The following is a 14,332-nucleotide window of genomic DNA, read 5'->3' on the forward strand; positions in this document are numbered from 1 at the left end:
GAAAAACAGGTAAGTTTTTTCTGCAACTCCAAGCCTGAAAGGAAAGCAAGTTTCAAAAGCCATCAACTACTTTCCGAGAGTCAATGACAGAAATGCTCCACAAAAGAAGCTATAGACCTTCCTTCTCCTTGAATTAAGCTAGTTAAAAAAATTTAAAGGAAGCCATGATTAATATTAACTGCTTTCAGAAGTCTCACAGGTGCAGACCAAGAGTTGAAAACTGAAATGACAGGTTTGTCTCCAACGGTTCAGCTGAGCAGAACTTTGACATTTTCTATTCAAAAACTATCAAACAGAAAAAAAAAAGATGATTCTTTTACATAAACCTACTAATGAGCCAAAGAAATTTTTGAAAAGCATCCCAGTAAGTCACTTGCCTCAACATACCTGACTGTGAAAAATCTGGTTCGCTCATGTTACTTTTAATTTTTCTAAGGACTGTCTGCTTTCCTCACCCTGGAAAACAACATTTCAGCAATGCAAGATAGCCTAATTCAGTTTTGAATGCAAAAACAAAGTTCAGGAAACACATTCAGATTTCGCTGTTAGTAAGCCTAATAATACTTTGGCCACCTCATGCGAAAAGTTGACTCATTGGAAAAGACCCTGATGCAGGGAGGGATTGGGGGCAGGAGGAGAAGGGGACGACAGAGGATGAGATGGCTGGATGGCATCACCAACTCAACGGACACGAGTTCGAGTAAACTCCGGGAGTTGGTGATGGACAGGGAGGCCTGGCGTGCTGCGATTCACGGGGTCGCAGAGAGTCGGACACGACTGAGTGACTGAACTGAACTGAACTGAACTGAAGCCTAATTTCAACTTCTAAAATACAGTTTTAAAAGGTGTTGCACTCTGTCATAACTGCGGCCCAAGCATGATGGCTGACACACCTGACCGAATTCTCGCAGGATCTGGGGCTTCTTCAAACAACCACATGACTAGTCTGACCCAAGAATCTGTAGTCTTCTTAGTCTATACCCAAAGTTCTCTCCCTTCCTCTGCCCTTCTGAATTTATTTTAACCTCAGGTTTGTATTTCTTTAGTGGAATCACTTGTCTGTTTTATAACAGTTGATTAGAGAGATAGTTATTTCTAACAAAGCAGCGGCTATTAGTGTAAAACAAAGAAATCTAAGTTTTAAAAAAGAAAAGGTGTTATGAAGGGAATCAATCATCCTTTGCTAAATTATATTTAAGTACAGCAGTGACTGCAGAAGATAGATTGACCAAAGCCAACTATTCTTTAAGGAACATGGGACAGGTCATTCACACAGGCACATACTTCTCCATCACTTCCAAATAAAGTTAAATGATTCCAGCAAGCAGACCAAACTTACACATTTAATGGTGCTTCCTAAGAGGCATAAAGTAACATAGCAGGTTCCTCCCTTTTATTTATTAATCCACAACTTCAGCTATACCGTAATAAGACTCTTTCTAAGAAGGAGTCCTTGTCCTTACTAACATTATTTGCAGAAACCAGTAAACATTGATTATAATATCCTACTTACTAAACATTAACACAAAAGACTTGTATTTGTTGTACGTGGTTAATCTCAAATATATTTTCTGAATCAACATTTGAAATGTATTTAATATGAAAAAGCACATGGATACTTAACAATATTCAAGGAGTTCAGAAAGCATACAAAGATGTCAATAAGTAAAATTGATTAATGTTAAAATAAGTAAAAATTTATTAATGTTATTCTGTTCTTTAAAAAAAGTTGAACTTTTTTCTAAAGTGAATGATAGTATAAAATTAATTTTTCTCTGATTTTTTATTTATATAAAAACATAATTAAAGGCAACATTTTAACTTGTGTTAAAACACCACCATAACCAGTAACAACAACCAATCATAGTATTGACAGTTTAAGGAGATCTGTGATATTATTTACATCACCTTTCCTGATACAGATGAGAAAAATGATGCCCCAATGATGTAAATCTACAGAGCAAGTAGACGTAAGAGATGAAGCCAGACCCTCAAGTCTCCTCACTGGAATTCAGGGCAGTCACTTTCTACAGGTTGCTTCTCAACCTGACTCATCCATCAAGTGATCACATGAAAAAGCTACTGCTTACAGCCATTTGTGCTAATGAATTCCCTGTCAAAGGTTCCCATTCTGTCATCCCAACAGAGTTTTCTGTCCTGGCTCTTAACAGATATCTTTCCCCCACCCCTCCAATAATTATCCCACCATATAGAATTAAGGCTTAGGTGGCTAAGAAAAGCAGTATCTGAGCATTTTCAGAACACAGTGGCTGATCCACTCTGTAAGCAAAGTTTTCTTTTTATATCTTTATCCTCAATTACTTACCAGGCAAGGAAGGATTTTTTTTTAACTTAGTAATAAATTTTTCTCTGTATTTTTTTAAATTTTTCTATTTTGGAATTCTCATTCAAAAAAATTTTTCCCCTATTAAGTAAATGCACACCTGATAAACATCACAACTCTTTACCTCGGCAGAAATGAAGTATTTGCAAACAACCAAGAATCACTCTAAGTCCCCAAGACTAGATTCTAGGGACTGTGTCATGGGTCAGCATCTACATTAACCTACTCTTTAGCATACACATTTTGTGGAATTTGACCATTTATGCCATGAGATATTTGATTTACTTGCTTCAATTATCACCTGAGTAACTTTCCACCTTTTACCTTTTTGAACATGTTTTAAATCCAGCTCCAATGAACAATATCAATACTCTCCAAAGAACACATCCACATGGAGCTGGTTTTAATAGATCCTCAAGTTGACTCTAAAACACCAAAATAATTAGGACTAACAATTTACTACATTTCAACTTTCCACAAGCACTCCCAGATGGAATGAGCAATCTTAAAGAACTGGCCTCTGGTGCTTTATCAACCACAGGAAATCAAACCAACCCTTGTGTTTAAGGCCCAAAATTGGTTTTCCCAAGCAACTACTGTTTATGCTGAACTCTATTAAATGCTAAGGGAACGATCAAGGTGTTGCTTCAGCCACCATCTAGTTTAGAAAGCAAGAGATTTTATGGATAGCCTCTGTGTTAAGATGTTCTCTGTCCACACCTCAGCCCGCTCTAATGTGTAAAGTGAACTCAATAAGAGTATACACACATGCACATCACAGTACACTGAAGTGATAACAGGCGCCCCTCAAACAAGAGCACTTTCTCGCAAATCACGATACTTGAAAACCCTCATACAACCTTTTCTCAATCAAGCCATATTAGACCAAGTTAATACAGACTGAATCATGGTCACTATCTTTAGGCATATGAATGTTGTTTGAATGAGGCTCTAATTCAAGAAGTATAAAAGGAAAGGACAGATTGTGGGATAAGTATCAGAAGGTGACATACAATGAACATAATTGAACATGAAATGTTACTAATGTAGATTTGTTTTTTAAATTTATTTCTAATTAGTGGATAATTGCTCTACAGCGTTGTGTTGCTTTCTGCCATGCAATGGTGTGACTCAGCTATATATATACATACATCCCCCTCCCTCCCTCCTCCCCCCACCCCACCCCTCTCGGTCATCACAACACTGAACTGAGCTCCCTGCGTTATGTAGCAGCCTCCCACTAGTTACCTATTTTACACAAGGGAGTGTGTATATGTCAATGCTACTCTCTCAATTCATCCTCTCCTCTCCTTCCCCCATTATGTACACAAGTCCACTCCCTACGTCTGTGTCTCTATTCCTGCCCTGCAAATAGGTTCATCAGAAATAGTTTTCTAGATTCCATATGTATGTGTCTAACATAGATTTAAAACACACCATCTCACAAATCTTAGTAATAGAATCACAAGATACTTCCATTCATCTTTATCTATATTTAAAATTTTCTACAATGGATGTACAGTATTCTCCAAATAAAGAAAAAGTTACACCAAAAAAAACCTCTCACAGATGGTCTAGGTTTACATTCATCTGAAGACAGAAAGCCAACTAGATCATAAGATGATAACACTTTTCCCCACTTTAATCATCCCACGGAAGAATGTTTCCCAAAGGCCTCTTGAGTGGAGAGCTGGTCCATAAACAGACAGCCAAGCTGAGGGTTTCTGTGAACAGGCTAAATTCTGCCACAACACATGCAGCAAAAGACCCAAGTATCATCAGAACAACTAAGCCTTGCAAATCCTATTCCTTGGTGCCACACACAGCCACCTGGATGCCAATAAAAACAGAATGTCATGATTAAGTTTCCAGAGAAAACTGATGAGGGTGATTGATTAGAGCCACACACCTCTACCAAGCATATGAGTCACACGGATTCACTTAGGTAGGGCTGGAACATCACAGCAAGAATCCATCACCAATTAAAAATGCAAGCAACTCACATGAAATTAGTCATCACAGTGAAATAGTGCATACACAAGGTGCTCCTGCATAGTCAGGTTAACACAAGTAAATATGATGCAATGTATTATCTTTAAAAGGGTAGATAAGGGCACATCCGGTTCTATGCCACAGCCCTTGAGGCTAATCTATCTTCACCTTTCACAAACACTGATCATCCCACTTTGGCTATTTGAACAAACTTTCCACAAAGACCTAAGTTTTACAAGGATGACATCACTGCTCAGTAGAAGATATGGGTGCTTCCGTGGAAAACCAATATCCTTGGCATGTGCTCTGTTACAGAATTACATATAGCAAAACAAGTACTATAATATTTTCTTCCAGGAGTTATCATGAAACATATAAAACAGGGCCACGTTGGAGATTGCCCCAGTGCATTGTGATATATGAAAAAGGCCCAAGTGGGAGGCAGTACTAGCTTCCCTATGGTCTCCTATGGATAACTGAGGCAGATAAGCTCAAGTCTTGCCCCATGTAACATCTTGAATGACCCTAGATTTTTTCAGCAGTAAATGGTGCATGTTCCCTTCACTGAGATTTGAAATTGGCTTCCTCACTAGTAGCTCCCAAACCTCAAGGTACATCCAGCTTAATGTAGGAGGAGGAAGAGAAAGCAGGAGAAAGAAAGCTGGCAGCTCCATTCTGCCCCCACTCCACTGCCTACCAGGCTGGTGGTTTACACTCTGATTATGGGAACTAATGGTTTTTGAGGCTACTGTGAATCTAGAGAAGGAGGAAGGGGAACCAGCACAAGTTAAAACCAGCACAAAGTTAAAACCAGCACAAGTTAAAAGGAAGGGGAACCAGCACAAGTTAAAACCAGCACAAAGTTAGCTATTCTCACTGAGATTCAGTTGTTTTTCCTAAATCGATGTTTCCCAGATTGCTACAAGACTTTACTCTCCAGAGGTCTGAAACAGTTGACTCTGACTTATTTTGCTGATTTTCTCATTGCTTTCATGGGGCCTGTACTTCACCATTTTCACTGACATCTCATAACATTTAGAGAATCCTGAGAACCTATTCATTCTGAATACATGTAACAATTCCTTCAAGTTCAAAGGAACAGTTAAACAAGATTCTGCAAGAATTACATTTCTCTGGAGACTTGAGCTGGTTCTTTAAGACGTCAGGATCGGAGAACTATCGAATGGAAAAACAAGGGCATTCCATATGTATAGAGGGGCTGTGACCCAATGCCTGGTTAGGGGACTAATTGCCTTCCTGACTACCCTTCTTCCTCCAGACAGGCAAGCAAGAGTTTTGAGATTCTAGCTCTGTGGACACAAAAGAGGGGTTTCCCAGAGGCAGAAAACAACCCCGAGTCCAACTTTTGGAGCTCCTGTCCTTTGTAGAAAAGATAATGGAGAAGGGATATTTAGGGCTGTTGTTTGAGGGTCTCAAGAGTTTTAAGGAAATCCTGCTTTTTGAGAGGTCATTTTGACAGGAACACTACTAAATTTCTTCAGCACTCTTCTCCATCGACTGTGAGAACTGCCTCCACTCTTGTCAAGCACTGAATGAAAACTAAACATTACCGTCACATTCAAAGATAGTAAGACACTATCTTGGAAGAACCACCAGTAGTATTCACCAAGTTCTATGTGTGTGGAGAGAAACATGTGCCCAAACTGACTTAAGATCAAAACCAAAGAAAAATGACTCTAACCAACTGTATTAATTTATGCACCAGTGTTTTATAAGTTACATGAAATAATAATAAATGTGGAAGTTACAGTCAATGCTAGTAAGAGTAAAATGCTTAAATTTTTTAAGCAACTGTCGCAAGTAAGTATCTTTTAAGAAACCTATACAATGTGCCCTGTTTAGTACTATAGAGTCAGCTGTGCCGCCTACTTCACACGTGGCGATCCATCTGCGCAGGAGCTGGCAGTGGGCACCTCGAGCAGCAGGTGCTACGCAGAAGCTATCTCTGCTTTGAAAGACTGTTAGAATGACTGATTAGCGAGAGCCAGCCAGTTGATTTCTAATAAATGACAGGGCAACTCAAACCTAGATTTCTGAGTCCAGAAAGCAAAAAGAATGTCAAAGTCAGCAGACAAAACCTGGGGAAGTAGCTCTCTTGGATCTACTTGACCACAGAGTAGATACACGGGAATTTCTCTGACCAGGTCAAGCCTGAATGATATACAGTGTTCACTAGAGTTCTGGTTATAACCATGTCTTGCTGTCCTTAAACCACAACTCACTGTAAGAGTCTAAAAAAAAAAGCTACAGTAATTCTGAACGAGTTCCTCAGGTTTAAGAATGCAACAGACAAGTGAGACTACATCAATCTAAAAAACACAGTAAAAGAAAGAGTGAAAGGTAACCTAGGGAATGGGAGAAAATAATTTACAAACCAAGTATGTAATAAGGGGTTAATATCCAGAATATACAAGAAACCCCCACAAATCAACAGCAAAAACAAACAAAAATCATCCAATTAAAGAATGGGCAAAAGGAACTTGACATTTCTCCAAAGAATACATACAAATGGCTAACAGGTACATTAAAAATGCTCACTAATCAACAGGAAAATGAAAATCAAAAGCACAATGAGAAAGCACCTCATACTGACTTTCAGGATGGCCATTATAAAAAAGACAAGAAAAACAAGTGTTAACAAGAATAAATTAGAGCCCACGTACACTGTGGGTGGGAACGCAAGTTGCACAAGCATTATGGAAAACAGCATGGAGGTTTCTCAAACAAAAATAGAACTTCTCCACGTAATGTTGCAGCAATCCCACTTCTGGATGTTTATCTAAAAGAACTGAAACCAAGATCTTAAAACAGGTATCTGCACTCACATTCCTGGCAGCACTATTCACAGAAGCCAAGATGTAGAAACAACCTAAATGCCCATCAATAGATAAATGAATAAATATGGATAAAATATGGTTTTAAAAAATAATAATGAGGTGGTGTGACAGAAGTGTTACCTGATGTTATGGTAGTAATCACTGCAATGTATCAACATACAAAACCAACACATTGTATAAGTTACACAATGTTACACAACAATTATCTCTCAATAAAAAATTAACTTCCATATTCACATAGACACACAATATCAAAGTCCTGAAGAACAAAGAAAGGGTTGTGAATCCCCTGGCGATCCAGGGGTGAGGACTCGGTGCATTCACTGCCATGGCGCGAGTGCAGTCCCTGGTTGGGAAACTAAGAGCGGGTAAGGTGGGTGGGATGAACTGGAAGACTGGGACTGATATATACACTACTATGTACAAAATAGATAACTCATGAAAACCTACTCTAGAGCACAGGCAACTTTACTCAGTACTCTGTGGGGACCTAAACGGGAAAGAAACCCAAAAAGAGAGGGAATATATTTAAACATACAGCTGATTCACTTTGCCGCACAGCAGAAATTAACGCAACACTGTAAAGCAACTATACTTCAATTTAAAAAAAGAAAAAGAAAGGGTAAGGGATGGTTCCAAGTAAAAGGATGTTACACAGACACAACCAACACAATAAACGATCCCTGTGTGGGATTCTGGACAGAGTTGGAAAAAATGTTATGGAATAGACTGGAATAACTAAACAGACTGAACTATGTAACCGTTCTGATTTTAAGAATTACACCATGGTTATATAAGAGCATGTCTTCGTTCTTAGGGTATCTACACAAAAATAATTAGGTATACAAGGGCATGATTCTGTAACTTGTTCTCAAATGGTTAAAGGGTACGTTTACAAAGCAATGTGCAAATGGTAGAGTAAACTTAGGGACAAAACGTTAAAACAATTGCTGAATCTGTGTAAAGAGCATAAGGAGGAATTATTGTACTATTGTTGCCTTCTTTCAGTTTTCAATGATGTCAAAATTAAAGGTCACAGAGATAAAAAGAAGAAAATTATGGTAGATACATACACTGGAATATTACACAGCCTTCAATGAAAGGAAATCTTGCAATATGTCGTAACATGGATGAACCTTGAGGACATTACACTATGTGAAGTGAGCCAGTCACAGACCGACAGATGCTGTATGACTCTATTTATACGAGATACCGGAAATGGTCACACTCACTGAAGTGGGGAGTAGAATGGTGGCTGCCAGGGCCTTAAGAGACGGCAGAATGGGGAATTGCTAATATAAGTATAAAGCTTCGGTTATGCAAGGTGAGAGTTCTAGAGATCTGCTGAAATAATACCTTGCCTACAGTCAACAACACTGTACCATACACTTAAACATTGTTGAGAAGGTAGATCTCCTGGTAAGGGTTCTTAGCATCATAAATAAATAAAAAATAAAAGCAGTATTCTTTACAAAGTAACAATGGGTGATAACATAAGTAACTATAAGTAATGTGTCTATGATAATTCTAGGTGTACAGAAGACCCACTCCTGATTAAAAGCTACATGTGATCAAATCCTGAATTTCTTTCAAGACCTACATCTGCAAAGCACCAAAATCAAATGGAAACTGCTATCTAACCAGTGGTGCCTTGAAGAAAAAAAAAGCCTGATCACACATCTATTGTCTTGAAATATACTTACTTCTAGACATATTCCTACATGTGAGTTTTGTACATGTCTGCCTCTCCCTTTGAGCTCCTATTATCCAAGAACAGTATGTTACTGCAGAACCTTAAATGGAATGTTCCCTGAACTGACCTAACCCAGTCCCTCCTAGAGTCCATCAAGAAGGTTTTTGAAAATATTCTGTGAAGTCTCCATGCCAACATTTGTGAGGTTTGTAATACTTAGGTCCTATTGGCAACAGAAAAAGACAAGGTATATTTTATTCTTCTTACAAAAGTATCTTCAAAAAAAAAAAAAAGTATCTTCAAGTAACCGAACTACTCAGATATTAAACTAAATAAACCTATAAATAAAGACTAGCAATCAGAACTCCTTTGGAAGCTAATGTTAGTATTCAGCCCAATCGGAATGCAATGCCATCTGAGTATATCACATCATTTGGCATAAGTGTACTAGTCTTTTATGGTTCCAAGGTCTGGACTAATAGAACTTTACCAAGATTTGGGGTTTTAGGTTTCCTCTCCCTGACTATTCAGTCAGACATGACATCACCTGGGCATATTTTTTCTATCAATTAAACTCATAAAATATTAATACTTAATGCTAAAAAAAAATAAGCCAAGCACTTTTCTGTCTCTAAAGCCAAAAGAAACAGAGCTGAAAGAGTAGAACCCAGATAGTTTGAAGTGGGAGTGAAGCAGGTGGGGGAAACAGACAAAGACACAGAGATATGTGTGGGGGGGTGTTGGTTACACAAAACTCCTAATGAACCTTTTTTTCTAATCAGTTGTTGAAATGTTCTGTTCATCTGATTCTCCTATCAGAGGACCAGGTGATAGCTAGAACAGAACCTGTAAGGTCTCATTTACATGCATTTTGAATGGAATACATGAATCAACAGGCTCCATCATATGAATGAAGGGCCATTAGTTCGAATTTTCTGTTTTTCAATTATATTCCTTTTGTAAAAGGCATTTGCTATGGAGTGGCTAATTAGGATATGACCCTATGTGAAAAGTGTCCAAGGAAACTAATGCTTGTGACTTTTCAATAGAAATATTTCTATGTTCATCAATATTTGGCCCCTCTTTTCATAAACCTTCAATAAATCATTGTCAATGTGCCAAAATGACAATTCCACAGCCTGGCCTTCAATACAGCACATCAGTTCAGTTCAGTCACTCAGTCGTGTCCGACTCTTTGTGACCCCATGGACCTCGGCACACCAGGCCTCCCTGTCCATCACCAACTCCCAGAGTTTACTCAAACTCATGTCCATTGAGTCAATGATGCCATCCAACCATCTCATCCTCTGTCATCCCCTTCTCCTCTCACCTTCAATCTTTCCCAGCACCAGGGTCTTTTCAAATGAGTCAGCTCTTTGAATCAGGTGGCCAAAGTATGGGAGTTTCAGCTTCAACATCAGTCCTTCCAATGAACACTCAGGACTCATCTCCTTTAGGATGGACTGGTTGGATCTCCTTGCAGTTCAAGGGACTCTCAAGAGTCTTCTCCAACACCACAGTTCAAAAGCATCAATTCTCCAGTGCTCAGCTTTCTTTATCGTCAAACTCTCACATCCATACATGTACATAACACAGTACATAAACTGGCTCTACATGACTTCCAGGCAGACTTACCTGTTCACTGTTTCCTGAACAAACCATGCAGTCTCACAGCTGACCACTGCTCCTACCGCTCTCCCTTCCTCCCATGCTTCTACCCTCTCCTCCCAACCTTCCTCATGTGTCACATGCAGACCAACTTATGACTCTTCTCTAGGTTTGGTTGTTCACTCTAGTCTCTAAGGTTCCATATAATTAGTTCTGTTTATCCACAAGTGATACTTAACATGTGTTAGTAGGAGCATGAACACACATATACTCTTCTCAATCAAATTGTATATAAAGACACTGACACAGTGGAAAGAAGTTGGAAGACTCAGATTATAAATTCTGGCTCTATCGCTTACTACCTACAGGTAACTTCTCTGAGCCTTCTCATCTGTAAAATGGGGCTAATAATTCTTGAACACTTACCTACAATTTTATGAAGATATAATAATGCAAGTATGAAAAATTCATTTATCAAGAATGAATATATTATGTACAAATACATTATTCCATGTATCATTCTGTATCCTCAGCATTTAGCAATGCACCCTTCACATATTATGGATGCAATCAATCTTGCAGATGAAAGTATCAGAATGTAGCTGGAGGAATTTGCTAAGTCATCTTCAGTAATTTTTGCAACCTTATACCGTTAACATTTATTGACTACACACTACTGTGCCAGGTTCTTTACAGGAATTGTTAATCTCACAACCTATGAGTCAGGTCCTAGATCTGATCTGAGAATATGTGAGACAGATCCCCAACAATGCACTGGTCAGGTAGGCTTGTTTTTCCATTTCCACATAGCCTCTTTCAGTCGATTTTCTATTGGGTAAAAGACCCAATAAAGAAGTGGAACAAGGGAAGAAAACCTCACAGTGGAAAATGCCTGACATCTGCCAGCATGGTGCACCCACAAGCTATAATTACAACTGTCACCATTTCTACTAGCAAGGTCATTAAAATCAGTTTCGAGCTGAGCATCTGGAATGTACACTCTTAACCCAAGTACTTTTTTCTCTTTTTACAACACCCAATAAAAAAGAAATGCAAAAAATCTGAAACACAACAGCCTAACACTTCGAACTTGTTTCTGCTTACAAATGTGCTGAAAAGGAAAAGTGACAATTTGTAATTACAGATTATTTTTGGAAAGTATAGGAATTTACAAAGTCTTTCTTCTAAACATGGGTGCTGCATTTTCTGCAACCTTAGATCTTCAGGTCAACTGTCCAGCAGGGTAAGGGGCATCTTCAATAGTTCCCCTTTCCCAGAAATAAAACTCAGGTATTGGCTATAATGATCATCCATTATTCTTTTTTCTTCTACTTTTTCAGCATTTTCTCTCCTTCTAAAGTAAGTGTTACTGAAAATTTTAACCAGCATCTGCCATCTCATCTGGTGAACAAACTTCAAACCTTGAGAATAAGTGTTTAAATATACTTTTCAACTTTTCCCCTTCAAGTTGGCAGATAAGGTAAATTCTTCAAGATCCTTCCATAGGGAAAACTTAGAATAAATAAAGTTAAGAAAAAGGGTACACATAGAATTAATTTACCAAAGTTGGAAAATGAACAAAACTGAGTTCAATCTCCTTGTTGAGAATCAAGATAAATGTGTTTTAGCTTCTAACTATAAAACTCAAGTATATTTTTTATGTGATACTAGAACGGTCTAAGTTAAAAGGCTAGGTGATCTTCTTTGCCCAACAATAAAAATTCAAGGTAAAATGCTACTGCTAAAATAAAAACTTGTAAGAGCTTAAAAGAGCTCATCTCCTTTAAAATATCATTTACTTTATAAACAAACTGGTACTGAGTTGGTATTTTCATAGCTGTAGATAGGATCACTGTTATGAAGAGATCAGGAAAACCGCTATGAATAGAAGTAACTATTGCAAATGAAAGCCAATGAGCCACATGGGCCCTTAGCCCATACACATGGAAATCAGTCTGTAGGAATGAGTTAGCTGCTTAGGACATAAGGTCTTTGAGCTGGGCTTCAAGTGCCTCATCAACAAAGAGTTGGACTAAATGACATCTGAGATCCTTTCCAGATTCCAACTTTTCCCCTTTTTACTAATGGTTCAATTCCTCTTCTCATCAATCAGACACAAAGCTTCTGTTTTTTATCACTCTGATTGTCTCTGCTCTATATTCTAAGCTTTGGGTATCTCGCACGTAGGTCTAAGCACCAACTGCCTCAGCAATCTTTTACTCCAATCAATATCCAGCGCATTTATCAGACTCTACACACCTTGTGTGATTCCCATTCCACTGCCTTCCAGATAAAAGCCAAATTCCAAAATTCCAAAAAAGAAAGGTTCTTTCTTAAGTGGCCTCTCCCTATCTGATCCACGAGTATACAGTATATGTATTTTATGTCAGTTCTAAAATCATAAAAACAGAAACTTGAAGAATTCATTCATAATCTCCTTTTCAGTAAAAATAGCCACTATCTCCATTCAATAAACCTTCTTTTCAATGTCTTCCCATTTGCAAATGTGTGTGTGTGTCCTTAGTCATGTCTGACTGTTTGTGACCCCATGGACTGTAGCCCTCCAGGCTCCCTCTGTCCATGGAATTCTCCAAGCAAGAGTACTGGAGTGGGTTGCCATTTCCTACTGCAGGGGATCTTCCCAATCCAGGGATCAAACCTGTGTTTCCTGCATCTTCTGCATTAGCAGGCGGATTTTTTATGACTATGCCCGCTGGGAAGCCCTCATTTGCAAATAGGTGAAAATAAAACTGTATCCATAGAGAACTTTCTTGTTCCTGTCATTCATTTAGGAAATCTTCACGTTTCTATATGATGGTTATCTTCTAATAGTTGTAAAAGTACATAAAATCCAGCACATTAATCAGATCTCCATTAGGGCATTTAGCACCTTTGGGTGAAGTAGAAAAAGACACCGTTTCTGGGAAGGCTTAACAAGTCCTCTCCTGCACAGTGCAATTTACATAACTCCATTTGGACACCCTGATATTAAAATAGTATATTTACTGACAGAAAAAAATCATTCTGTGAATATATAGGCAGGATCATGTTACATGACAGTTGGGGTCTGGCCACCTCACTTCAGATCCCAGGCAAGTTGCTTAACCGCTAGAGGCCTTGGTTTCCTCAGAGTGACAGTATTAACTAATAGTAGCAGGTATGTATCTCACAGAGGCCTTGTAAGCAGTGAACAATCACAGAAGGCTCTTAGGACAGTGGCTGGCACACAGTGGACACTCAACAAATTCTATTTTTCTCCCCAATAAAAATCTATGTTACCAATATCTTTGTGCTCATTTTTAAGCAATTAAAAAAAATTACTTCTATGAAAACCATTGCCCGGAAAGGATTAGAGATGTGTAAACTAGAATGTAAATTTGAACTCTTCATGTAAATCCACTAAGTATATGTAAGTGCTAAAAATAGTGATGATGACTTCACAAAATGCCAGTCCATTAAGATAATAATCTCATGAAAAAGAGTAAAATTTGTTCTAGGAAATCTCAGAAAGAAATGTTAAGTAGGAGTTAATATATATTAAAGAAAATATGGGATCATGATTTTCTTTTAGTGGGAAGGTTAGTAAGGGTGACCTGCAAGGCTTTCCCAGCTTGGTATGCCTATGACCCAGTCTCCATTAAACAGTCCTACCCCACTGCAAAGATCACAGAACCTCTGTCCCAGAAAGGCAGGATCTTCCCTCTATCCCAAAGAGATCTGATCTCTGATGTAAGATTTTGTTCATCCCATGCTCATTCATTTTACCTCTACCTGCAACAGCCTTTCCTCACCCTGACAAGCAACTCTCGCCATCACTCAAAGTCCCAGTTTAAATCT

General features: G+C 38.4%; 1 protein-coding gene across 5 annotated transcripts in view; it reads right to left on the minus strand.

The window, feature by feature from the left end:
• FMNL2 (formin like 2) overlaps positions 1 to 14,332 on the minus strand; it is a 327,350-nt gene that overhangs the window by 69,325 nt on the left and 243,693 nt on the right. The gene's annotated exons all lie outside the window — the stretch shown is intronic.

Source organism: Cervus elaphus, chromosome 33 (genome assembly GCF_910594005.1).
Source record: "Cervus elaphus chromosome 33, mCerEla1.1, whole genome shotgun sequence".
NCBI lineage: Eukaryota > Metazoa > Chordata > Mammalia > Artiodactyla > Cervidae > Cervus > Cervus elaphus.